General features: G+C 45.5%; 1 protein-coding gene across 1 annotated transcript in view; it reads left to right on the forward strand.

The window, feature by feature from the left end:
• The first annotated feature begins 4,781 nt into the window (after positions 1 to 4,781).
• LOC135556520 (leucine-rich repeat and immunoglobulin-like domain-containing nogo receptor-interacting protein 3) overlaps positions 4,782 to 25,272 on the forward strand; it is a 51,388-nt gene continuing 30,897 nt past the window's right edge. Inside the window, exon 1 of the mRNA XM_064989798.1 lies at positions 4,782 to 5,262. The gene's annotated coding sequence lies outside the window, so the exon portion shown is untranslated. The remainder of the gene's footprint in view (positions 5,263 to 25,272) is intronic.

Raw genomic sequence — 25,272 nt, forward strand, 5'->3', positions numbered from 1 at the left:
TTCTGGGACTCACCCACAAACAGGACCAAGCCTGACCTGCTGAGGAGTGACGGACTCCATCCTAGCTGGAGGGGTGCTCTCATCTTATCTACCAACATAGACAGGGCTCTAACTCCTCTAGCTCCACAATGAAATAGGGTGCAGGCCAGGCAGCAGGCTGTTAGCCTGCCTGCCAGCATAGTGGATTCTGCCACTAGCACAGTCAGTGTAGTCAGCTCAGCTATCACCATTGAGACCGTGTCTGTGCCTCGACCTAGGTTGGGCAAAACTAAACATGGCGGTGTTCGCCTTAGCAATCTCACTAGGATAAAGACCACATCCATTCCTGTCATTATTGAAAGAGATCATGATACCTCACATCTCAAAATAGGGCTACTTAATGTTAGATCCCTTACTTCAAAGGCAATTATAGTCAATTAACTAATCACTGATCATAATCTTGATGTGATTGGCCTGACTGAAACATGGCTTAAGCTTGATGAATTTACTGTGTTAAATGAGGCCTCACCTCCTGGCTACACTAGTGACCATAACCCCCGTGTATACCGCAAAGGCGGAGGTGTTGCTAACATTTACAATAGCAAATTTCAATTTACAAAAAAAAATGACGTTTTCGTCTTTTGAGCTTCTAGTCATGAAATCTATGCAGCCTACTCAATCACTTTTTATAGCTACTGTTTACAGGCCTCCTGGGCCATATACAGCGTTCCTCACTGAGTTCCCTGAATTCCTATCGGACCTTGTAGTCATAGCAGATAATATTCTAATCTTTGGTGACTTTAATATTCACATGGAAAAGTCCACAGACCCACTCCAAAAGGCTTTCAGAGCCATTATCGACTCAGTGGGTTTTGTCCAACATGTCTCTGGACCCACTCACTGTCACAGTCATACGTTGGACCTAGTTTTGTCCCATGGAATAAATGTTGTGGATCTTAATGTTTTTTCTCATAATCCTGGACTATCGGACCACCATTTTATTATGTTTGCAATTGCAACAAATAATCTGCTCAGACCCCAACCAAGGAACATCAAAAGTCGTGCTATAAATTCACAGACAACACAAAGATTCCTTGATGTCCTTCCAGATTCCCTCTGTCTACCCAAGGACGCCAGAGGACAAAAATCAGTTAACCACCTAACTGTGGAACTCAATTTAACCTTGCACAATACCCTAGATGCAGTTGCACCCCTAAAAACTAAAAACATTTCTCAAAAGAAACTAGCTCCCTGGTACACAGAAAATACCCGAGCTCTGAAGCAAGCTTCCAGAAAATTGGAACGGAAATTGCGCCACACCAAACTGGAAGTCTTCCGACTAGCTTGGAAAGACAGTACCGTGCAGTACCGAAGAGCCCTTACTGCTGCTCGATCATCCTATTTTTCGAACTTAATTGAGGAAAATAAGAACAATCCGAAATTCCTTTTTGATACTGTAGCAAAGCTAACTAAAAAGCAGCATTCCCCAAGAGAGGATGACTTTCACTTTAGCAGTGATAAATTCATGAACTTCTTTGAGGAAAAGATTATGATTATTAGAAAGCAAATTACGGACTCCTCTTTAAATCTGCGTATTCCTTCAAAGCTCAGTTGTCCTGAGTCTGCACAACTCTGCCAGGACCTAGGATCAAGAGAGACGCTCAAGTGTTTTAGTACTATATCTCTTGACGCAATGATGAAAATAATCATGGCCTCTAAACCTTCAAGCTGCATACTGGACCCTATTCCAACTAAACTACTGAAAGAGCTGCTTCCTGTGCTTGGCCCTCCTATGTTGAACATAATAAACTGCTCTCTATCCACCGGATGTGTACCAAACTCACTAAAAGTGGCAGTAATAAAGCCTCTCTTGAAAAAGCCAAACCTTGACCCAGAAAATATAAAAAACTATCGGCCTATATCGAATCTTCCATTCCTCTCAAAATTTTTAGAAAAGGCTGTTGCGCAGCAACTCACTGCCTTCCTGAAGACAAACAATGTATACGAAATGCTTCAGTCTGGTTTTAGACCCCATCATAGCACTGAGACTGCACTTGTGAAGGTGGTAAATGACATCTTAATGGCATCGGACCGAGGCTCTGCATCTGTCCTCGTGCTCCTAGACCTTAGTGCTGCTTTTGATACCATCAATCACCACATTCTTTTGGAGAGATTGGAAACCCAAATTGGTCTACACGGACAAGTTCTGGCCTGGTTTAGATCTTATCTGTCAGAAAGATATCAGTTTGTCTCTGTGAATGGTTTGTCCTCTGACAAATCAACTGTAAATTTCGGTGTTCCTCAAGGTTCCATTTAGGACCACTATTGTTTTCACTATATATTTTACCTCTTGGGGATGTTATTCGAAAACATACTGTTAACTTTCACTGCTATGCGGATAACACACAGCTGTACATTTCAATGAAACATGGTGAAGCCCCAAAATTGCCCTTGCTAGAAGCATGTGTTTCAGACATAAGGAAGTGGATGGCTGCAAACTTTCTACTTTTAAACTCGGACAAAACAGAGATGCTTGTTCTAGGTCCCAAGAAACAAAGAGATCTTCTGTTGAATCTGACAATTAATCTTAATGGTTGTACAGTCGTCTCAAATAAAACTGTGAAGGACCTCGGCGTTACTCTGGACCCTGATCTCTCTTTTGAAGAACATATCAAGACCTTTTCAAGGACAGCTTTTTCCATCTAGGTAACATTGCAAAAATCAGAAACTTTCTGTCCAAAAATGATGCAGAAAAATTAATCCATGCCTAGACTACTGCAATGCTCTACTTTCCGGCTACCCGGATAAAGCACTAAATAAACTTCAGTTAGTGCTAAACACGGCTGCTAGAATCCTGACTAGAACCCCAAAAATTGATCATATTACTCAAGTGCTAGCCCCTCTACACTGGCTTCCTGTCAAAGCAAGGACTGATTTCAAGGTTTTACTGCTAACCTACAAAGCATTACATGGGCTTGCTCCTACCTATCTCTCTGATTTGGTCCTGCCATACATACCTACACGTACGCTACGGTCACAAGACGCAGGCCTCCTAATTGTCCCTAGAATTTCTAAGCAAACAGCTGGAGGCAGGGCTTTCTCCTATAGAGCTCCCTTTTTATGGAACGGTCTGCCTACCCATGTCAGAGACGCAAACTCGGTCTCAACCTTTAAGTCTTTACTGAAGACTCATCTCTTCAGTGGTCATATGATTGAGTGTAGTCTGGCCCAGGAGTGGGAAGGTGAACGGAAAGGCTCTGGAGCAACGAACCGCCCTTGCTGTCTCTGCCTGGCCGGTTCCCCTCTTTCCACCGGGATTCTCTGTCTCTAACCATATTACAGGGGCTGAGTCACTGGCTTACTGGGGCTCTCTCATGACGTCCCTGGAAGGGGTGCGTCACCTGAGTGGGTTGATTCACTGATGTGGTCATCCTGTCTCGGTTGGCGCCCCCCTTGGGTTGTGCCGTGGCGGAGATCTTTGTGGGCTATACTCGGCCTTGTCTCAGGATGGTAAGTTGGTGGTTGAAGATATCCCTCTAGTGGTGTTGGGGCTGTGCTTTGGCAAAGTGGGTGGGGTTATATCCTTCCTGTTTGGCCCTGTCTGGGGGTGTCCTCGGATGGGGCCACAGTGTCTCCTGACCCCTCCTGTCTCAGCCTCCAGTATTTATGCTGCAGTAGTTTATGTGTCGGGGGGCTAGGGTCAGTTTGTTATATCTGGAGTACTTCTCCTGTCCTATTCGGTGTCCTGTGTGAATCTAAGTGTGCATTCTCTAATTCTCTTCTTCTCTCTTTCTTTCTCTCTCTTGGAGGACCTGAGCCCTAGGACCATGCCCCAGGACTACTTGACATGATGACTCCTTGCTGTCCCCAGTCCACCTGGCCGTTGCTGCTGCTCCAGTTTCAACTTCCACCTGACCGTGCTGCTGCTCCAGTTTCAACTGTTCTGCCTTATTATTATTCGACCATGCTGGTCATTTATGAACATTTGAACATCTTGGCCATGTTCTGCTATAATCTCCACCCGGCACAGCCAGAAGAGGACTGGCCACCCCACATAGCCTGGTTCCTCTCTAGGTTTCTTCCTAGGTTTTGGCCTTTCCAGGGAGTTTTTCCTAGCCACCGTGCTTCTACACCTGCATTGCTTGCTATTTGGGGTTTTAGGCTGGGTTTCTGTACAGCACTTTGAGTTATCAGCTGATGTACGAAGGGCTATATAAATAAATTTGATTTGATTTGAATAAAGGGACAATAAGGAGTGAAATAAGGCATTAAAAGGTGAAATAAGGTACAGTCTATGCGTTCACCTGAATATGACACTCTTGCACTGCCTTGGACTCCGATTTACTCTGTTATTTAACACCATGGCTGAAGTATAAATATCGGTTTGAGCAGCCATGAGGTAAAGTTATCTCCTCATTCTCAGCTTCTGAGCTCCCAGGGGGCATAAAATGTGACTCCTATGTTGCTTGTCTGGGGTTATGCAGAGGGAGAAAGTACATGTGCTTTTTTACTGTCTGGTCAGCAGAAGTTTAGAAATATATTAATAATATCAAGGAAAAAGTGTATTTCCATGTTCAAGCAATCTCAAATGCAATGTATTGAACCTCTCTATCTTCCATCATTCCATTGCCATCTGGCCCTTTGTGGATGAGCTCAACCTTTTGTCTATGTTTTTCCTGTTTTCCAGACTTTTGAGATGATCCCTAAGCCGTTAGTTGGCTAGCAGAGTGAGTTGTGAAGCTGAACAGCCTGAGTAGTGGAGAGGCAGCAACAGCACAGATGTGCTCCACTGAACAGCAGCAGCAGGGCTGTCTCTCTCCCTCACACACACATGCGCACACACATACACTCACATGCCCCTGTAGTGAAAGAGCACACCATCACCAGCTCAGGCTGTCACAGTGGCAGAGACACAAAGCCCTGTGCCCAATGGGAACCAGAAGCTGACTCTGGAACACAAAGAAGAGAGAGAGAGGGGGAAAGAGACTTCAGTTGCCTTTTCATCTGCAGAGGCAGAGGGAAGAGGTTGATGCACTATAGATAGCGGGAGCGAGGGGGAGCAAGAGGGGGAGCGAAGCAATTGCAGTCAGGCTCAGTTGCTGCTGTCAAAAGCTGGAGGCTCAGTGAGTATTATCATAGGAAGCTGGTGGAGCAACATCACAGTCCAACACACACACACTCTCTGGACAGACGGACCGCAGAACCAGAGACGCACAGGCAACACACACACGCCGAGTGAGGTCCAGGCTTGCGAACACGGATGGACCACCGGTCAAGATCTGGGTAAGACAACTTCTACTATGCAAAAGCCACACATTCACACAGGCATGCACCCAGCACAGACATTGAACACATGGGATCCCCACAGCACTTGGGACAGGACTCCCTGTCACTGACATCCACCTGTAATCAACTGAAGGTGTAATAGCATTAATTCATTAGGATGTAACACCACATATTAGATTGGAGCTAAGTGAATGGATACGGTATAATCATCCTCTTTTGTCTCCCTGCATTGTGGATTTTTGTGCGGTTTCCTATCACATCAGTGTCATTCCATTCCCAACCGTTCTCTTATCACTTCCAGAGGCTCTGTGTGTTGCTTCTCCATCAGCCTCAGGTCAAAGTGGGTTTGTGCAGTCATAACAGATTGTTTTCCAAGGAGCTAGACAGACATCTGATGTTGTTATCACTTGGGTGGGTATTTTCTCTCTGTCCCTAAAACATGTCTTCTGTATTTGCTTCCTCTGTACCACCACGTTCTGCCCGTGTCTTTGCTCATCCTCACACAATTAGAGCTTGATTACCAGGACAGAGAGGAGGCTGCACCCGGGATCGACCCCGCAGGTGTCTCACTGTGAGGGGGATGTGTTGTTGGACTGACTCCCTGTCCTGCCACAGTCAGACTGACTGGCTTAGTGGGACTGACTGAATGACTGACTCTTTAGCTCTAGGGCTTCCAGCCGCTCTAGTCTGACAGACGGACATGCAGTCAGACAGACAGACAGACATGCAGACATTCAGACAGATGTGCAGCCATGCAGTCAGACAGACAGACATGCAGACATTCAGACAGACGTGCAGTCAGATAGACAGACAGACAGACATGGAGTCAGACAGACAGACATGCAGTCAGTCAGACATGCAGTCAGACAGACAGACATGCAGTCAGACATGCAGACATTCAGACAGACATGCAGTCAGACCTGCAGACATTCAGACAGACATGCAGTCAGACCTGCAGACATTCAGACAGACATGCAGTCAGACAGACAGACATGCAGTCAGACAGACAGTCATGCAGTCAGACAGACAGTCATGCAGTCAGACAAACAGACATTCAGAAAGACATGCAGTCAGACAGACAGACAGACAGACAGACAGACAGACAGACATGCAGTCAGACAGACAGTCATGCAGTCAGACAAACGGACAGACAGACAGACAGACAGACAGACATGCAGTCAATCAAACAGACATTCAGAAAGACATGCAGTTAATCAAACAGACATTCAGAAAGACATGCAGTCAGTCAGACAGACATTCAGACAGACAGTCAGACAGACAGTCAGACAACAGGAACAATAGCTGCTGGTGAAACAGTCTAGTTCTCCTATCCAATCTGCCTGCCTGTATGCCTGGACTTATTTCTGATGCCAGTTTTTATTGGTTTTCCGGATGGATTTTTCTGTGATAGATGAGATAAGATGCAATGAGACAAGATGATACTTTGTCTGTTATGGGATATTGGATGGGATATTGGTTAATCAGAGACAGGAGAGCACCGGTAGCAATTGCACTTATAACCCTCAGTCAATTGCGTTTAACAGCACCTAGCCACAGGATAACCCTGCCCATCCATAATGAAATGGCCTAATGAATTGTTATGGCACCCATGGTGCCTCCGAGTGCAATGTATCCATTACGCCTACGGATCTCTGCCATCTCCTGCTGTTGCATATAAAGCTGTCCACTGTGCTCAAATGTGACATTACATCTCCTCAGCACTGGCAGAGCCGAGCCTCATTGTTTCCCAGCATGGCTTTGAGGCCAGTAAAACAGCCATGCATCCCCGGTAAGCAAACTTAGAGCACCACTACTGTCACAGTGGGCAGAAGAGAATGGGGGAGTGGAAAAGTGGTGGAGGACAGCAGAACACTGCCCCTGTGTGCTGTCAAATGCCTGAGGGCTACTAGTAGCATGTAAGTGGCAATTGTGAAAATATCCAGTTCGCTCTTGAAATATGGGCATTCCGCTTTAGTTGACTTCCCACTCTCTCACCTCTTCAGCTGCATAATGAATGTTCAGAATGGCCTGTCCTGAACCAACTGCAGCACTGTGAGTCGGCAACATCAATCATACCTTAAGAACATCAAACCTGGTTCACAGCTCATAGAGGTCATTGAACAGATAGGCTCCTTTCAACATTTTTATTTAACCTTTATTTAACTAGGCAAGTCAGTTAAGAACAAATTCTTATTGGCAATGACGGCCTACCCCGGCCAAACCCTAACACAGACGAAGCTGGGCCAATCGTGTGCCACCCTATGGGACTCCCAATCACGGCTGGTTGTGATGGAATCGAACCAGGGTCTGTAGTGACACCTCTAGCACTGAGATGCAGTGCCTTAGACCCCTGCGCCACTCGGGAGCCCAATATTGTCAACCTCTGTTACAGTTTTACGTGTCAGATTGTAATTTACTACATTGCCTTGTTATGAAGGTGTAATACGTACAATAGAGATGTACTGATTGGAATTAGCATCATTATGTAACTTGATTCGGTATTGTACTATGATGTCTTTGGATGTCCACCAGCTGGTGACTAAAGCCAATAAAGGAGATTACAGAAGGAGCCCTGCTTGTGTTCACAGGCAATATTCCTCAGTTTTGTCCCACCACCACAATCCCATCATCATACCACACCTATCCACCAGTCATTCCACCTCCTCCAACCGTAATGCATTTCCTCTGTTCCCGCTTTGAGCGGAACCCTTGTAACAACATGGCCGGTTCATTTGGCATCTGAGCTAATGAGTTTGCCTGTGACCCCTTTGTAGCACCCAGAGCATCTGCCAACGCAGATACTACAATAGCAGGTCAGAACAGAGGAGAGAGTGAGACAGGGATTTGTATTCCTTGGGGGCAGCGTTTTGATGTCTTTCTGGTCTTGGCATGAAAGAGAGTGGAATGAACTAGTCATGTCTTTACAAGAGGGCTAAAAGAGAGAGCTAGGACTGATTTGTAGCGGTTTGTATGCTTTAGCTGGTTCACTGTAGCTGGTTATCATATCTATAGGCTATTTCTGTTCCATGGTCAATGTAATTAATCTGCTACAGCCTGGACTCTGTTAAGCGCTGATAAGTAATTTGTTAATGGTTGGTTTCTCATCACATTTCAGGGACGTCAATTATTGGTCAACCATAAAATTTGTTCCTTACCCAAACACAGCCTTTAAAAACAAAGACCTAATCCTGTTGTTTTCAGAAGGTTTACAAAATGGCAGAAGATAGAGGCATGGAAGTGTGAGAGGCTGACAGTTAAAAACATGAACCTGTAAGTGTAACTGAGCGTGGCCGCAGAGCCGGTAAATCACCTAGTGGGCAGTGGAGAGCCGGAGGAGGTGGTCAGGGGCTGTGAGTTCATTTCATTTGATGTATTTTCTTTACCTGGCAGCTCGACCTGAAATAGTGTGACTTGCTGGCCATAAAACAGATCTCTCTCCAGTATGGATGTACATGAGTGGGTTGTGGGGGCAGCAGGGTGAGTTATACAGGCTCCATGTTACAGTAGCTGTATCACTCATCGTAGGCCATAGCCCCTCTGGCATTCCTGTATTAGAACACCTGTTTACTGTGGCCTTTGGGGGACAATGGCTCAGGTTCCTCTTTGTCTCTCAGTGGGCCTGTTGCTTGGGCCCGCTCTTTAATTACAAAATGAATGGTCTAGTCATCAAACAAGCCACAAGCTGATTGTACCATTGTGCCATAATCTGATTGATGTGAGGGCACAGGGTATCTGATTACCCTACCCATGGTCTGCCCACCACTTGTCAGCTGCAGGTGGCCTTAATTTGATAGATTTGTGTTTGTCCAAAATAGCTATTTTATTGCTTAAATGTTCCCACACACAGCCCCGACCCTGGCGAGAAGTTATAATAGAACCCCTTTGTCTGGTGTGACCAGACTTAAACCGATTGCTAGTCTGATTAATCACTTTTCTTATGAAGCATTTAGTTAATAGTTTACATGGTATTAGACTGAGCTGACTGAGCTTGGGACCGGCAACCTTCAGCAGGGGAGCTGAGTGAGTGTGATGATGAAAGGTGAAGATGGATGATCAGTCAGATTGTGCTGGAGCTCAGCCATCCACCAGCATTCTCCTCAATCAGCCTCTCTGTCCAATGCATGACTCCTATCTATCATCTAAAGCAAGAGATCATGGTATCAGTTCAGAAGCATGCCATCTTTCCTCAGTGTTAAATAATAATGAGTCAGTTCCTCAAATCGTCTCCGGAGGAGGCAGCAGATACAACAGCAGCAGGAGAGCAGAGCAGGCACAGCTCTATAGCAGCAGGATGTCGGGTACATTTATATTTTATATAAGTGCTATGGCGGAGTGTGGTAGTGAGGACAGCTAATGATGGAAACTGAACCCAGTTATTTCCTTCATTGTGCCGGGTTAATGTATATGTGTGGGGCGGAAGGCAGAAGGAGAGATGGAAGGCAGCCTCCTCGTCTCCCTAAGTGTCCCAAGAGTTGGAGTGTATTTTTAGGGTCATGTTTTTTACTACTCTATCTGTATCTGTATCATTTTATAAGGCTGCCTACGAGCAGGGGGAAGGGACCTATTCCATTCTCCAATTCCAATTCTTTCTGGATGTTTTGAACGAAGAAATCAAATGTGGTCCTTTGTGTCTGTCTGTACATTTTGGTGACATTTGGATGGTGAGAACCTTCTAAGCATTTTGATGACAGTTAGATGGTGAGAACCTTCTAAACAGGCTGCCTCATCCTCAGGGAACATGAATTCAGCTCAGAGAGAGTGAGTGGAGAGAGTGGAGCTGTTTGATCAGAAATACTGTACCTAGGCTTTTTTTATTTGTATTTATTATGGATCCAAGGTGCCAAGGCAGCAGCTACAGCCGTGGCCAAAAGTTTTGAGAATGACACAAATATACGGCATGACCAGATACTCGTAATGTCCACTGGCAGTGTTGAAGGCTGCCTTCCACTCCTCTTCTTCACGTATCTGAACCAGGTGCTAGTCATTCCGAAGGTCCAGCTTGGAGAAGATGGTAGCCCCCTGGAGAGGTTCGAAAGCCGAGGAGAGGAGTGGTTTGGGGTAACAATCCTTGATCGTTATGTCATTAAGACCCCGGTAGTCAATGCACGGACGCAGGGTCTTGTCCTTCTTTTCCACAAAGAAAAACCCTGCGCCGGCAGGAGATGCAGACGGACGGATGCCTCCAGAAGCCAGAGATTCCTCAATGTACTCCTCCATGGCCTTGGTCTCCGGGCCGGATAGGGAATATAGCCGACCACGAAGCGGTGTGGTGCCTGGGAGAAGGTCGATGGCACAATCGTAGGGACGATGCAGGGAAAGAGAAGTAGCCCCGAGCCCTGCTGAAGACCTCCAGAAGGTTATGGTACTCTGCGGGAATGGCAGAGAAATCTGAGGCTTTACTTAAGCACTGAGGAGAACGTCTCGGGGAAGGCTATGCAGCTTTGAGACAATGGGAATGACAGAACGGACTCCAACCCAGGGTTGAACTCATGGTCCAGTCAATAACGGGGTTGTGGTTTAAGAGCCAAGAAAAATTCCAAAACACCAGGAACATGGGGGAAATCAATGAGGAGAAGCTGTATAGCCTCACTGTGATTTCCTGAATCCCGCAGATTAACAGGAACAGTGCTGTGGGTATCTCTTCCAATAGAGCGGCCGTCCAGTGCCCTAGCGTCCATGGGAGCAGAGAGGAGTTGAGTGGGGATACCTAACTCAGAAACTAGGGTAGCGTCCATAAATCTCTCATCCGAAAACAGTTGGAGCTCATCCTACAGGAACATTCCCTAGGCGATAATCCAGTTCTGCACAGTTGCACAGTCTCAGGAGTAACCGACTCACTCATCGCCAATGATTCTCGAGGGAACTCGGGTGGCTTCAGTTCTTCTCAGAAGTGCACACTTCGGGGACCTCCGGATTCCTTTCAGAGGTGAGCAAGAGCAGCGGATGAACGAATGTTCCCAAGACTCAACCTCCTCTCACTCCGGCGTTCTCGTAGACCCCCATCAATCCTAATCGTAAGGGCAATGAGGGAATCGAGGTTCAATAGTAACTCCTGCACTGCGAGCTCATCTTTTATTTCCTCCAACAGTCCATGAAGGAAGGTATCAAACAGAGCCTCCGGATTCCAGGCACTCTTGGCGACCAATGTGCGAAACTCTACCGCGTAGTATGTCACACTGCGGGAGTTCTGATGTACCTTCAGTAGTTTTTGAGCCGCCTCTCTCCCAGGCACCAGCGAATCGAATATCTTCCTCACCTCCACAATGAAATCTTTCAGGTTATGGCAAACGGTGGATTGTTGCTCCCAAACAGCCGTCGCCCAGGAGAGTGCCCTTCTGAACTTTAGCGTAAGTAGATAAGCTATCTTCGATCGATCCGAAGCCAGCATATCGCTCCGAAGGAGGTAAAAGGGGTCCTCAGGGAGCCGGGGTAGGCTGAACAATCCCACCACTAGTAGGGACGTTACTGAGTGGCTGGGAGGTCTCAAATGTGGCATGCTGCTTGCGAGCTAATTCACGGAATTGCTCTGTTAATGCCTTGAACTCCTGGTCGTGATGTTCCGCCATAGATCAGAACCCCCCCATCAGGTTCGGAAGTAGCTTCTCCTGTCTCTTAATGGTAGCTCCCTGCAGGGAGACAGCGTGATGGAGCTGGTCCAAGTCTGCTTGATCAGTCATGGCCAGTTCGTACTATAACGACACAAGGTGAGACCCAGATGCAGATACAGGAGGCAGATGGTTTGAGCTCTGATATTTATTAGAATCCAAGGGTAGGCAAAAGGCGGGTCGGGGACAGGCAGGAGTTCATAGCCAGGGCAGAGTCCAAAACGGTACAGGGCGGCAGGCAGGCTCGAGGTCAGGGGCAGGCAGAGTGGTCATGCAGGCGGGCTCACATTTAGGATAGGCAAGGGTCAGAACCAGGAAAGACGAGAAAAAGAGAGACTGGGAAAAAACAGGCGCTACGAGAAAAACATTGGTTGACTTGGCAAACAAGACGAACTGGCCCAGACAGACAGAAAACACAGGTATAAATACACAGGGGATAATGGGGAAGATGGGTGACACCTGGAGGAGGTGGAGACAAGCACAAGGACAGGTGTGACAAGATCATTCATTTAAAAAAATTGAATCTAAAATATTGTTCGGCACCAACAGTACACACACTGCATATTTATGTTTGCCAACACACATGAGAGAATTTGACTTCACTGGCTGCTTATACAGTAGAGTAGAGTGAGAAGAATACTTTGGTTCTGGAGTGAGTGTGTGTGTGTGTGTGTGTGTGTGTGTGTGTGTGTGTGTGTGTGTGTGTGTGTGTGAGCCTTTTCAAACAGGGCTGAGGCACGTTGGGTATGCATTGTGTGTGTTTGTTTCTTGGATGGCGTTCACTGTTCTCTCTGTTTGACAGGTGTACTCTCGTCTGTGTGTACTGGGTTGCCACACTGCCACACTCTTAAGGTTAAGAGGACAGAGTGCCTTTGGACCACTGGGATATGCTATGAATTTATCAATGCCAAGTTCCTCTCTCCACTCCAGCATGTCATTGGTTGAAATGAATTATTCAGCTTTCTTAGAAATACACAACCATCACAGATTCATAGATTGGTCGGTTGTATGGCAGTAAACTGTCAGAACCTATCCCGTCATCCTCTCCAATCCCCTCCTCTCTCGCTCACTCTTTTTCTCGCTCTCATCTCAGATCAGTTGATCTCTCGTCCTTCGGATGTAGAGCTACCTTTTTTCCAAATGTGGTGAAGGCTGATTGGTGGATGAGTCGGGATAAACATTGTCTAAGGGGCCTATTATCTGTGTGATGGCAGGGAGTTTGCTGTTTGTTTGTTTGTGTGCTTGGCTGTGCTGTTTGTTGACACTAACTGCCTGTGTGCTTTTATACAGCATACTGTTTTATCCCTGCCCCAGTGAGTTCCTGTGTGATGTCAGAAGAGATATGCATTTGATGTGCAGCACCCAATTACCCATAGATCTCATTGTACAGAGTGGACCATGGCATGCTGCCTAGCCAAGCCTGTGGGAGGCTATGAAGTGAATATGGGATCTCTGTTAGCAGCTGCCCCAATCCAGGGTCAGTGAAATGACATGCTTAGACTGGTTTAGTGTGATTTCAATAGACAGTTTTCGTTTTACTCTGCTGTGAGCATAGCATTTAGTTGATTATCATAACGCTAGATATGCTACAGACTGTCACCATTGTTATTTGAGACTCAATTGTTGGCCTTTTTCTGGCATTTTCTATTAGGCAAATACTCAATAATATATGATCTACTTTATGTTGCAGATTAAAATGATATATGATTGTAAAAACATATGATACACGTCACATAGTACTATTCCTGTTCCTGTTGGGAGGCAGTACCAAGGTGCTAGGGTAGGAATCACATACAGAGAGAGAGAGAGAGAGAGAGAGAGAGAGAGAGAGAGAGAGAGAGAGAGAGAGGAGAGAGAGAGAGAGAGAGAGAGAGAGAGAGAGAGAGAGAGAGAGAGAGAGAGAGGGAGAGAGGGAGAGAGAGAGAGAGAGAGAGAGAGAGAGAGAGGGGAGAGAGAGAGAGAGAGAGAGAGAGAGAGAGAGAGAGAGAGAGAGAGAGAGAGAGAGAGAGAGAGAGAGAGAGAGAGAGAGAGAGAGAGAGAGAGAGAGAGAGAGAGAGAGAGAGAGAGAGAGAGAGAGAGAGACAGAGAGAGAGAGAGAGAGAGAGAGAGAGAGAGAGAGAGAGAGAGAGAGAGAGAGAGAGAGAGAGAGAGAGAGAGAGAGAGAGAGAGAGGGAGAGAGAGAGAGAGAGAGAGAGAGAGAGAGAGAGAGAGAGAGAGAGAGAGAGGAAGAGAGGGAGAGAGGGAGAGAGGGAGAGAGAGAGAGAGAGAGAGAGAGAGAGAGGGAGAGAGGGAGAGAGAGAGAGAGAGAGAGAGAGAGGGAGAGAGGGAGAGAGAGAGAGAGAGAGAGAGGGAGAGAGGGAGAGAGGGAGAGAGAGAGGGAGAGAGGGAGAGAGGGAGAGAGAGAGAGAGAGAGAGAGAGAGAGAGAGAGAGAGAGAGAGAGAGAGAGAGAGAGAGAGAGAGAGAGAGAGAGAGAGAGAGAGAGAGAGAGAGAGAGGGAGAGAGAGAGAGAGAGAGAGAGAGAGAGAGAGAGAGAGAGAGAGAGAGAGAGAGAGAGAGAGAGAGAGAGAGAGAGAGAGAGAGAGAGAGAGAGAGGGAGAGGGAGAGGGAGAGAGGAGAGAGAGAGAGAGAGAGAGAGAGAGAGAGAGAGAGAGAGAGAGAGAGAGAGAGAGAGAGAGAGAGAGAGAGAGAGAGAGAGAGAGAGAGAGAGAGAGAGAGAGAGAGAGAGAGAGAGAGAGAGAGAGAGAGAGAGAGAGAGAGAGAGAGAGAGAGAGAGACCTGTTGCCACGAGAAAAGGGCAACCAGTGAAGAACACGCACCATTGTAAATACAACACATATCTATGCTTATTTATTTTATCTTGTGTCCTTTACCATTTGCACATTGTAAAAACACTGTATATATATATAATATGACATTTGTAATGTCTTTATTGTTTTGAAACTTCTGTATGTGTGATGTCTACTGTTAATTTTTATTGTTTATTTCACTTTATATATTATATACCTTACTTGCTTTGGCAATGTTAACACATATTTCCCATGCCAATAAAGCCCCTTGAATTGAATTGAATTGAATTGAATTGAGAGAGAGAGAGAGAGAGAGAGAGAGAGAGAGAGAGAGCAGCTGAGTCCTCCTAAGCTTTCATCTGGGAGGACTCAGAACCTCTGTTATTTACCACGGCTCAGTGTTACCTCTCCATGGAGCACTAGGCAGACTTTAGTATGGCGACTGCACAGTGGGGTAGGATTTCTCTCGAGCTGAGATTTACACCAGAGAGACAGGAGAGAACACCTGTCAAATACCCATCCAGTCACACACGTCTGCATTCTCAGCCACGCTTCAATTTAGACAAATCCATTTCTTCCACTCTCTCCTTCCCTGGTTCTATCAAGTTGTATAATCCCTCAACTTCCTTTAAACCAGGGGTGGGGAACCTTTTTGCCATCAAGGGCCATTTGGATACTTGTAAATTAATTTGGGGGCCATATTATTAAAATGTGCTATTTTCTGCTTTATTCATGTTTTAATGTGACTTTAATCACTGACATTGGTGGTATAGTTTAAATATGACTTGTATGATGTTGCTTGTGCCCTTGAGTATTTAGACAAGTGCTAGTCCTATTTAAATAAATATTAGTATTGTAAATGTTGTTGTTGTTATTATGATACTTGTTCAAACTCAGCTCTACTGCGATGGCTGAAACAGCTTATCTTTGACGAGCATATGATGCCAGCTGGCAGTGAAGATGGTGCTACTCGCAGCACGTTTTCCAGGTTTGTATCAGTCAGTCTTGAGCGGGAAATCGAATCTTTGCAAGAATCAGTTTGGAAAAGAACTTCTCACAGCAGTAGGTCGTCCCGAACACAGGTGCACATTTAAGTGCATGTCTTCTCAGAACAGGAAAATACTCAGCACTAACGTACATTTAGTAGAACTCAGGGAGAGGGAGGTTGTTCTACCTGGCTTTGAGCTCGTCATTGCTTTGCAGCTCAATGACTGTGTGTTGTAGGCCATCCTGCACATCCGCTGGTTTGACGTTAAACGGGGTTGCAAATATAGCTCCAGTTGTTTACTTTTCACATCCTTATACTGCTCACAAAATGCGTCCGCAAGCTTTCCACACTCACCAGCATATTCCAACGTAGTAGCAGGCTCTTGTCCTTGCAGAGTAGGAAAATGCACTGTGTTATCCCTTTCTAGTTGGACTTGCCACAGCTTTAATTTCGCTTTGAACAATTTCACGTTTGATAGCAGATCGCTGAGAAGCTGGTTCGGCCAGTGAAGCTTCATGTCAGACAGATACTTGGTTATGTCCACCATGAAGGCCAAATCACACCACTTGTCATCACTCAGTTCTGCGACAGGTTTCCCCTTCATCTTCATGAATTGCTTTACTTCCTCCTTCTGTCGGTAAAACCGTGAAAGCATGTTTCCACGGCTCAACCATGGCACCTCACAGTGGTAAACCACATCACCATACTCTGATTCAAGATCAATCAATAGCTCCTTAAACTGGTGGTTGTTCAGCCTTTTTCTTTTGATCAAATTGATGATCGACACTACAGTTGCCATGACGTTGTTCGGCTTCAGGGGCTGTGCATATAGACTTTCTTGATGTATAATGCAGTTGCATACAATTAAATCACTTGGATCAAGACTGAGGCAACTCATTTATTTTTTCACTAATGCTGTTAAACCCCTTTTTCGAGCCAACAATGGCTGGCGCTCCATTGGTAGTAAGGCCACTAAGTTTTTCAAACTGTGACTCAAATTTGCTCATGGCCGAGACAAGTATCTCAAACAAGTCCTCGCCTCTGGTGGTGCCCTGCATGGCTTCCAAAGACACCAATTCCTCCCTTGTGTAAAACTCAGCGGTATTCCCACGCACAAAAATTGCAAATTGGGCAGTATTTGTTATGTCAGTTGTTTGATCACATGCCAAAGAGAAAAACGGAGTCCGTCAATGTTTTTTCGAAATCTTATGCCATGTCAGTTTATCCGCTCCGTGACGATTCTTCGAGACAAACTGACACTTTGGAACAATTTAACTTTGTCTGGTGCTAGCAACTCTGCAGTGGCAAGGAGACACTCTTTTACAAATTCTCCTTCTGAATGAGGCTTTAGTTTCTTTGCGATAAGCTCACTCACTACAGAACTTGCTTGCATAACATTTTCCCCATCCAAACGAGTTTTCGTAAAGATGGCTTGTTGGGCACTCAAACACTGCTGAAGAGCAATGACTTCATCCACACGAAGTTGTCCTTGCAACTCATTCAGTTCAGCATGTTTCGAGCTGTAATGACGCTCCAAATATGCCTTTTTCATTACTGCAAGTGGATCCCCACAAATTAGGCACACAGGTTTGCCTTTCACTTTGACCAAAAAATGTGAATTTGTCCATTTGTCTTGAAAACGCAACACTCTGCATCTACTTGTCTTTACTGTAGCCATTTGTCTGATGTACAGGGGCTCGATGATGATGAGCACCTGAATTTTACATTTTATTTTTGTGGAAAAACAATATATTTATGAATTGGCTCGAGGACCTGATCAAACGTTCTCGTAGGCCGTATACGGCCCGGATGCCGGACGTTCCCCACCCCTGCTTTAAACCCTCTCTCTCCTATTCTCTTTGTTTCTTCAGTTGTTTTTATTATTTCTTTCTTCGGGAAAGACTGCTTTCTCTCTTCCTCTCTGTCATCCTGCAGGCTTGTCTCTTTCCTTACCCCTTGTTGAAAATGTTCCTTTTGATTTTCACTGGATCGTTCATCTGCTGTTTACTCTTCATGGTCAATCGTTCTCTCCACACCTCTATTTTCTCTTCTCCTATTCTCTGTAACAAGAGGCGGTATCAAATGGTGTTAAATTAATTTCTCTGTAGACGTGGCCCAGATACTTCATTTGAATTCACTCCTCCGCAGTAGCGGTGATGGGTAAAATCACTGGCGAAAACAAGCCAGAAAAAACAAACATATTACAACATGTGTGTTGATAATTGCGTTGTTTGCTCTATAACCTGTTAGTTCATATTCCTTGCGACAGTATGTGCCAAAGGCCGAGACATTAAGAAGAGACAGTGGCAGAATAAATTCAACCATAGCTTTTGTTTCATCACAAAACCAGAGAGCAACCAGGAGCTGCCTCCACTATTCCAGCAAGTTTCACATTTTAATGTCACATGCACAAGTACAGTGAAATGCTTTTTTTGCCAACTCAAAATCCAACAATGTAATAATCAATAACAATGTAATACTAGAAGAAAAACACACGAGAAATAAGAAATATATAAGAACACAATAAGTAAGTAAGTAAGCATACTATAATACCGGGTCAGTTCCAATACCATATTTAAAATGTGCATGGATACTAGAATGATGGAGGTAGATATGTATAGGTGTAAGGTGACAGGGATACTAGAATGATGGAGGTAGATATGTATAGGGGTAAGGGGACAGGGATACTAGAATGATGGAGGTAGATATGTATAGAGGTAAGGTGACAGGGATACTAGAATGATGGAGGTAGATATGTATAGGGGTAAGGTGACAGGGATACCAGAGTGATGGAGGTAGATATGTATAGGTGTAAGGTGACAGGGATACTAGAGTGATGGAGTTAGATATGTATAGGGGTAAGGTGACAGGGATACCAGAGTGATGGAGGTAGATATGTATAGGGGTAAGGGGACAGGGATACTAGAGTGATGGAGGTAGATATGTATAGAGGTAAGGTGACAGGGATACTAGAGTGATGGAGGTAGATATGTATAGGGGTAAGGGGACAGGGATACTAGAGTGATGGAGGTAGATATGTATAGAGGTAAGGTGACAGGGATACTAGAGTGATGGAGGTAGATATGTATAGGGGTAAGGTGACAGGGATACTAGAGTGATGGAGGTAGATATGTATAGGGGTAAGGTGACAGGGATACTAGAGTGATGGAGGTAGTATAGGGGTATATGTATAGGGGTAAGGTGACAGGGATACTGGAGTGATGGAGGTAGATATGTATAGGGGTAAGGGGACAGGGATACTAGAGTGATGGAGGTAGATATGTATAGGGGTATGGTGACAGGGATACTAGAGTGTTGGAGGTAGATATGTATAGGGGTAAGGGGACAGGGATACTAGAGTGATGGAGGTAGTATAGGGGTATATGTATAGGGGTAAGGTGACAGGGATACTGGAGCGATGGAGGTAGATATGTATAGGGGTAAGGGGACAGGGATACTAGAGTGATGGAGGTATATATGTATAGGGCTATGGTGACAGGGATACTAGAATGATGGAGGTAGATATGTATAGGGGTAAGGTGACAGGGATACTAGAATGATGGAGGTAGATATGTATAGGGGTATGGTGACAGGGATACTAGAGTGATGGAGGTAGATATGTATAGGGGTAAGGTGACAGGGATACAAGAGTGATGGAGGTAGATATGTATAGGGGTAAGGTTACAGGGATACAAGAGTGATGGAGGTAGATATGTATAGGGGTAAGGTTACAGGGATACTAGAGTGATGGAGGTAGATATGTATAGGGGTAAGGTGCCAGGGATACTTTAGTGATGGAGGTAGATATGTATAGGGGTAAGGTGACAGGGATACTAGACTGATGGAGGTACATATGTATAGGGGTAAGGTGACAGGGATACAAGAGTGATGGAGGTAGATATGTATAGGGGTAAGGTGACAGGGATACTAGAGTGTTGGAGGTAGATATGTATAGGGGTAAGGGGACAGGGATACTAGAGTGATGGAGGTAGTATAGGGGTATATGTATAGGGGTAAGGTGACAGGGATACTGGAGCGATGGAGGTAGATATGTATAGGGGTAAGGGGACAGGGATACTAGAGTGATGGAGGTATATATGTATAGGGGTAAGGGGACAGGGATACTAGAGTGATGGAGGTAGTATAGGGGTATATGTATAGGGGTAAGGTGACAGGGATACTGGAGCGATGGAGGTAGATATGTATAGGGGTAAGGGGACAGGGATACTAGAGTGATGGAGGTATATATGTATAGGGCTATGGTGACAGGGATACTAGAGTGTTGGAGGTAGATATGTATAGGTGTAAGGTGACAGGGATACTAGAATGATGGAGGTAGATATGTATAGGTGTAAGGTGACAGGGATACTAGAGTGATGGAGTTAGATATGTATAGGGGTAAGGTGACAGGGATACCAGAGTGATGGAGGTAGATATGTATAGGGGTAAGGTGACAGGGATACCAGAGCGATGGAGGTAGATATGTATAGGTGTAAGGTGACAGGGATACCAGAGTGATGGAGTTAGATATGTATAGGGGTAAGGTGACAGGGATACCAGAGTGATGGAGGTAGATATGTATAGGGGTAAGGTGACAGGGATACCAGAGCGATGGAGGTAGATATGTATAGGTGTAAGGTGACAGGGATACCAGAGTGATGGAGTTAGATATGTATAGGGGTAAGGTGACAGGGATACCAGAGCGATGGAGGTAGATATGTATAGGGGTAAGGTGACAGGGATACCAGAGTGATGGAGGTAGATATGTATAGGTGTAAGGTGACAGGGATACTAGAGTGATGGAGGTAGATATGTATAGGGGTAAGGTGACAGGGATACCAGAGTGATGGAGGTAGATATGTATAGGGGTAAGGGGACAGGGATACTAGAGTGATGGAGGTAGATATGTATAGAGGTAAGGTGACAGGGATACTAGAGTGATGGAGGTAGATATGTATAGGGGTAAGGTGACAGGGATACTAGAGTGATGGAGGTAGATATGTATAGGGGTAAGGTGACAGGGATACTAGAGTGATGGAGGTAGTATAGGGGTATATGTATAGGGGTAAGGTGACAGGGATACTGGAGTGATGGAGGTAGATATGTATAGGGGTAAGGGGACAGGGATACTAGAGTGATGGAGGTAGATATGTATAGGGGTATGGTGACAGGGATACTAGAGTGTTGGAGGTAGATATGTATAGGGGTAAGGGGACAGGGATACTAGAGTGATGGAGGTAGTATAGGGGTAAGGTGACAGGGATACTGGAGCGATGGAGGTAGATATGTATAGGGGTAAGGGGACAGGGATACTAGAGTGATGGAGGTATATATGTATAGGGCTATGGTGACAGGGATACTAGAGTGATGGAGGTAGATATGTATAGGGGTATGGTGACAGGGATACTAGAGTGATGGAGGTAGATATGTATAGGGGTAAGGTGACAGGGATACAAGAGTGATGGAGGTAGATATGTATAGGGGTAAGGTGACAGGGATACTAGACTGATGGAGGTACATATGTATAGGGGTAAGGTGACAGGGATACAAGAGTGATGGAGGTAGATATGTATAGGGGTAAGGTGACAGGGATACTAGAGTGTTGGAGGTAGAAATGTATAGGGGTAAGGGGACAGGGATACTAGAGTGATGGAGGTAGTATAGGGGTATATGTATAGGGGTAAGGTGACAGGGATACTGGAGCGATGGAGGTAGATATGTATAGGGGTAAGGGGACAGGGATAATAGAGTGATGGAGGTATATATGTATAGGGGTAAGGGGACAGGGATACTAGAGTGATGGAGGTAGTATAGGGGTATATGTATAGGGGTAAGGTGACAGGGATACTGGAGCGATGGAGGTAGATATGTATAGGGGTAAGGGGACAGGGATACTAGAGTGATGGAGGTAGATATGTATAGGGGTAAGGTGACAGGGATACTTTAGTGATGGAGGTACATATGTATAGGGGTAAGGGGACAGGGATACTAGAGTGATGGAGGTAGATATGTATAGGGGTAAGGGGACAGGGATACTAGAGTGATGGAGGTAGATATGTATAGGGGTAAGGGGACAGGGATACTAGAGTGATGGAGGTAGATATGTATAGGGGTAAGGTGACAGGGATACTTTAGTGATGGAGGTAGATATGTATAGGGGTAAGGGGACAGGGATACTAGAGTGATGGAGGTACATATGTATAGGGGTAAGGGGATAGGGATACTAGAGTGATGGAGGTAGATATGTATAGGGGTAAGGGGACAGGGATACTTTAGTGATGGAGGTAGATATATATAGGGGTAAGGGGACAGGGATACTAGAGTGATGGAGGTAGATATGTATAGGTGTAAGGGGACAGGGATACTAGAGTGATGGAGGTAGATATGTATAGGGGTAAGGGGACAGGGATACTAGAGTGATGGAGGTAGATATGTATAGGGGTAAGGTTACAGGGATACTAGAGTGATGGAGGTAGATATGTATAGGGGTAAGGTTACAGGGATACTAGAGTGATGGAGGTAGATATGTATAGGGGTAAGGTGACAGGGATACTAGAGTGATGGAGGTAGTATAGGGGTATATGTATAGGGGTAAGGTGACAGGGATACTGGAGTGATGGAGGTAGATATGTATAGGGGTAAGGGGACAGGGATACTAGAGTGATGGAGGTAGATATGTATAGGGGTATGGTGACAGGGATACTAGAGTGTTGGAGGTAGATATGTATAGGGGTAAGGGGACAGGGATACTAGAGTGATGGAGGTAGTATAGGGGTATATGTATAGGGGTAAGGTGACAGGGATACTGGAGCGATGGAGGTAGATATGTATAGGGGTAAGGGGACAGGGATACTAGAGTGATGGAGGTATATATGTATAGGGCTATGGTGACAGGGATACTAGAATGATGGAGGTAGATATGTATAGGGGTAAGGTGACAGGGATACTAGAATGATGGAGGTAGATATGTATAGGGGTATGGTGACAGGGATACTAGAGTGATGGAGGTAGATATGTATAGGGGTAAGGTGACAGGGATACAAGAGTGATGGAGGTAGATATGTATAGGGGTAAGGTTACAGGGATACAAGAGTGATGGAGGTAGATATGTATAGGGGTAAGGTTACAGGGATACTAGAGTGATGGAGGTAGATATGTATAGGGGTAAGGTGCCAGGGATACTTTAGTGATGGAGGTAGATATGTATAGGGGTAAGGTGACAGGGATACTAGACTGATGGAGGTACATATGTATAGGGGTAAGGTGACAGGGATACAAGAGTGATGGAGGTAGATATGTATAGGGGTAAGGTGACAGGGATACTAGAGTGTTGGAGGTAGATATGTATAGGGGTAAGGGGACAGGGATACTAGAGTGATGGAGGTAGTATAGGGGTATATGTATAGGGGTAAGGTGACAGGGATACTGGAGCGATGGAGGTAGATATGTATAGGGGTAAGGGGACAGGGATACTAGAGTGATGGAGGTATATATGTATAGGGGTAAGGGGACAGGGATACTAGAGTGATGGAGGTAGTATAGGGGTATATGTATAGGGGTAAGGTGACAGGGATACTGGAGCGATGGAGGTAGATATGTATAGGGGTAAGGGGACAGGGATACTAGAGTGATGGAGGTATATATGTATAGGGCTATGGTGACAGGGATACTAGAGTGTTGGAGGTAGATATGTATAGGTGTAAGGTGACAGGGATACTAGAATGATGGAGGTAGATATGTATAGGTGTAAGGTGACAGGGATACTAGAGTGATGGAGTTAGATATGTATAGGGGTAAGGTGACAGGGATACCAGAGTGATGGAGGTAGATATGTATAGGGGTAAGGTGACAGGGATACCAGAGCGATGGAGGTAGATATGTATAGGTGTAAGGTGACAGGGATACCAGAGTGATGGAGTTAGATATGTATAGGGGTAAGGTGACAGGGATACCAGAGTGATGGAGGTAGATATGTATAGGGGTAAGGTGACAGGGATACCAGAGCGATGGAGGTAGATATGTATAGGTGTAAGGTGACAGGGATACCAGAGTGATGGAGTTAGATATGTATAGGGGTAAGGTGACAGGGATACCAGAGCGATGGAGGTAGATATGTATAGGGGTAAGGTGACAGGGATACCAGAGTGATGGAGGTAGATATGTATAGGTGTAAGGTGACAGGGATACTAGAGTGATGGAGGTAGATATGTATAGGGGTAAGGTGACAGGGATACCAGAGTGATGGAGGTAGATATGTATAGGGGTAAGGGGACAGGGATACTAGAGTGATGGAGGTAGATATGTATAGAGGTAAGGTGACAGGGATACTAGAGTGATGGAGGTAGATATGTATAGGGGTAAGGTGACAGGGATACTAGAGTGATGGAGGTAGATATGTATAGGGGTAAGGTGACAGGGATACTAGAGTGATGGAGGTAGTATAGGGGTATATGTATAGGGGTAAGGTGACAGGGATACTGGAGTGATGGAGGTAGATATGTATAGGGGTAAGGGGACAGGGATACTAGAGTGATGGAGGTAGATATGTATAGGGGTATGGTGACAGGGATACTAGAGTGTTGGAGGTAGATATGTATAGGGGTAAGGGGACAGGGATACTAGAGTGATGGAGGTAGTATAGGGGTAAGGTGACAGGGATACTGGAGCGATGGAGGTAGATATGTATAGGGGTAAGGGGACAGGGATACTAGAGTGATGGAGGTATATATGTATAGGGCTATGGTGACAGGGATACTAGAGTGATGGAGGTAGATATGTATAGGGGTATGGTGACAGGGATACTAGAGTGATGGAGGTAGATATGTATAGGGGTAAGGTGACAGGGATACAAGAGTGATGGAGGTAGATATGTATAGGGGTAAGGTGACAGGGATACTAGACTGATGGAGGTACATATGTATAGGGGTAAGGTGACAGGGATACAAGAGTGATGGAGGTAGATATGTATAGGGGTAAGGTGACAGGGATACTAGAGTGTTGGAGGTAGAAATGTATAGGGGTAAGGGGACAGGGATACTAGAGTGATGGAGGTAGTATAGGGGTATATGTATAGGGGTAAGGTGACAGGGATACTGGAGCGATGGAGGTAGATATGTATAGGGGTAAGGGGACAGGGATACTAGAGTGATGGAGGTATATATGTATAGGGGTAAGGGGACAGGGATACTAGAGTGATGGAGGTAGTATAGGGGTATATGTATAGGGGTAAGGTGACAGGGATACTGGAGCGATGGAGGTAGATATGTATAGGGGTAAGGGGACAGGGATACTAGAGTGATGGAGGTAGATATGTATAGGGGTAAGGTGACAGGGATACTTTAGTGATGGAGGTACATATGTATAGGGGTAAGGGGACAGGGATACTAGAGTGATGGAGGTAGATATGTATAGGGGTAAGGGGACAGGGATACTAGAGTGATGGAGGTAGATATGTATAGGGGTAAGGGGACAGGGATACTAGAGTGATGGAGGTAGATATGTATAGGGGTAAGGTGACAGGGATACTTTAGTGATGGAGGTAGATATGTATAGGGGTAAGGGGACAGGGATACTAGAGTGATGGAGGTACATATGTATAGGGGTAAGGGGACAGGGATACTAGAGTGA

This window comes from Oncorhynchus masou, chromosome 15 (assembly GCF_036934945.1).
Source record: "Oncorhynchus masou masou isolate Uvic2021 chromosome 15, UVic_Omas_1.1, whole genome shotgun sequence".
Taxonomy (NCBI): domain Eukaryota; kingdom Metazoa; phylum Chordata; class Actinopteri; order Salmoniformes; family Salmonidae; genus Oncorhynchus; species Oncorhynchus masou.